Here is a 3,539-nt window from a genome sequence, read left to right on the forward strand (position 1 = left end):
TATAGGAAAAAGAGCCGAGCCTCTCTGCTTTAAGGGACTTAAAATGGACAGTTTACCAGTTGTGTATCATGCAAATAGAAATGCGTGGATGACATCTGAACTTTTTAAAGAATGGCTGAAGGACTGGGACAGAGAGCTACAAAGCCAGTCGAGAAAACTGTTGTTTCTTCTCGACAATTGTGCAGCACGTCCTCATTTAGATTGCTTGAAGAACATCCAACTGGAATTTCTACCTCCCAGGACCACAGCTTTGGTGCAGCCAATGGACATGGGCATCATCAAAAATTTGAAGATCTTTTACCGTGCAAGGTTGGTTAATTATGTCCTTGAAGCAACTGAAGAAAATTTGCTGACCTCATCGTCAACAGCAACAGAAGTCAGTGCGAAGGTCAACATCTTACAAGCAGTTACATTTGTGGGCGATAGCTGGCGAAAAATCAGCAGTGAGACAATTCAGAACTGTTTTTCTCACAGTGGCTTTAGGCATTTGGTCTTGCAGATGGATGTGGACATGCCGATTGAGAGTGAAAAGAATGATGAAAATGTGGAACTTCAACAGGTCGAAAATTACGAAAATTTTTTATCTATCGACAACGAGCTTCACTGCTGAGATAAAAATGAAGATTACGATGCTTCAATTGTTGCTCGAATTGCAGCGAAACGCATGATAGCATCGGAAGACCAGGAAAGTGATGATGATGACCCTAATGAGTTAGTGCAAGTGACAACACAGGATGCCAGGAAATGCATTGAAAATTTGTGCCGCTATTTCATGCAGGAGGGAAATGAAGGCAGTCCCATTGATGCGTTAGATGTTTGTGGTGATTTTGTTCAAGTGCAGTGCATCAACAGAATGCGTCAGATCACACAAGACAAGTTTTTCAAACGTTGACTGGAATTTGGTAATGTAACCTTTTTTATTGTGCTTCGCATGCTGAGTGTCGTGTAGATCGTTTAGAAGAATTTGTATATTTCTTTTTCAATAAACAAAGTTGTAAGCAACCGTACATGTACATAGTTCTTGTTTGTACAATCGCCATACGCGTGTGCAGTACAATAAAAGTCATAATGACATTTTAATATGTTACTTATAGCATGTCCTGTCTTGGTTGCACATGTATAGGGCATGTTCGTGTAATCGGACCAGCCGGTTATTAGGACCAAAATGATCGCGTCCCGATGTGGTCCGATTAACAGGAATCGACTGTACCGCTCTTAACATTTAAAGCTCTCCACAACCTCACTGATCTCCTACACACTGACAATCGTCTCGCTCACTCTGATTCTCATTTGCAGCTGTACTTTATGTACCACACATCAAACTCTGTGCTATGGGAGCTCGAGCGTCTCTCATATACTTTGTACATCAGCTTGATTCAATAACACATTTTAAAACTACCCTCAAAACTTATCTTTTCAAACTGGCATACCAATTGTGAATTTTGCACTGTTACTGCCAGTTATCTTTGTTTGTTTGTTAGTTGTTGCTGTATGATCGAGAGCGCCGGTGGACGTGGACGTAGGATTAGAGATGGCAGGCGGGGCTCTGTCGTGCGTATCCCATTGTCTTAGAGTTGGTGGGTGGGGCTCTGTGAGTTGGCAGGTGTGGCTCTCTGTCTTGCGTGCGCTCTCGGTCTTGCTTGCGCTCACTGTCTTGCGTGCCCTTAGTGAATTATATATATAGATGTGAAAATAATCATATTCTGCATACTGTCAGAATTCATGGTATTTTCTTAAGGTTTGTCTAGTCATTGATTATACAATTTCTAAAATAATGAGATATTCTCAAACTTACTTAATCCAATTCAGGGTGATTTTTTTAATTAAAAATAACCTTCAAAACTCTGTGTAAATCATAAACCACATAATTGAGTACACCCACTCAGTTGCCAATTTATTAGGTGTGTAGTACTTAGTGGGACCCCCTTCTGCCTAAATAACAACCTGAATTCTTTGAAGAATGGATTCATGAAGGTGCTGGAAACATTCCATAGTGATTTTTTCCTTGCATCTTGATAGCATCCTTTAGATTTTACAGTCATAATTTCATGCTGTACAGTTTCCGTTTGACCTCATTTTCAAAGTGCATTATTAGATAACGATTACAGGACTGTACAGTCTATGGAGTAAACTGAAGTCACTGCCATGTTTGTGGAACTACAGTAGCCTTTTTACATGTCACTTTATCCTGCTGGAAACAATCACTTAAAAATGGATTGTCTACCTCCATAAAGAGATGGAAATGGTTATTAACTGTGCATAAGTGTAATAAAGCATTCAAAGCATTCACAGCTAGTATTGTGAGGTCTAATGTATGCCAAGAAAATATTTTCAAAACCATTACATGTCCACCACCACCATGTACTGTTGACATGAGACAAGGAGGAATAATGGATACATTTTTTACTTTTTGAGCTATTAATAGCATATTTGGACTCTTATCTTCTTATCACAGAAGAAATCAATATTCATCAGACAAGGGGACATTCTTCCAATATTCAATGACAAAGCTAGGTGAACACGTGCCAACTGTACCCTTGCTTTTCTATTCTTAATTACACCTGTGGAACCTGGCATAGTCTTCATTGCCCATCTTCTTCAAAGTCTGACATTTTGTGCGTTGAGAAAGATAGATAGATTTACATTTACTTATTTGGCTGACACCTTTATCCAAGGTGACTTACAACATTTATTATACAATTGTTTGCATTTCTTTTGGTTTTGCAGTTGGAGCACAGGCAGATCAAGTCCCATGGTCATGGGATTTGAACTGAAAACCTCTGGGTTTGACGTCCAAAGCCTTAACCACTACACCACATTACCTGCCTTAGGAGATAGACAGAGAGGTAGAACTTTTAATTGTACCCTGGAGAAATTGTGGCTTTTTACAGAAGCTCTTCAAATAAGTAAATAGATAAAATACATACAAGTATATACACACATACTGTAGTATGAACACACACCAGAAAGAAGGACAAAATTGGAAGAAATTAGGAAGAAAAGAAAAAAAATCTTACATGGCTGTGACATTCACAGTGCGGCATAATGCACGCATATTGTTGTTGGTATAAAGGACTCCCAGTAATGTTCCTTGAATCATCTCTGCTGAATAATTTGTTGACTAAAAGTACTTAGTGTTATTGTGTCAGAGAGATGATATGCAGCATTGTTCACTTCTCCACTCTGCTACCGCAAAGGATCCATAGTACATTCTATAGCTGAGCTTGCCATTTTAATATAAGCATGTAAACTTAAGGTGACCCAGCATTACGAATATTTTTGCAAGCTTCAGGGATTCTAGTGTTAATCAGCTTGTTAATTCAATGGGTCTCTCTTGATGTGATGTTACCAGCCCAGCATACCACAACACAAAAGATTGCACTGGCCATCACAGGGCTGTAGAAGATGTGAAGGCTGTCACTACCTGCATTAAAGGTCTCCTAAGAAAAATGAGCCTGTTCTGTCCTTTTTATATACATCCTCTATGTTACAAGACCAGTCCAACCTGTCATTGATGTGGAGTGCAAAATGCTTGTCGG

The sequence above is a fragment of the Polypterus senegalus genome, chromosome 11 (assembly GCF_016835505.1).
Source record: "Polypterus senegalus isolate Bchr_013 chromosome 11, ASM1683550v1, whole genome shotgun sequence".
In the NCBI taxonomy this organism is placed as follows: Eukaryota; Metazoa; Chordata; class Cladistia; order Polypteriformes; family Polypteridae; genus Polypterus; species Polypterus senegalus.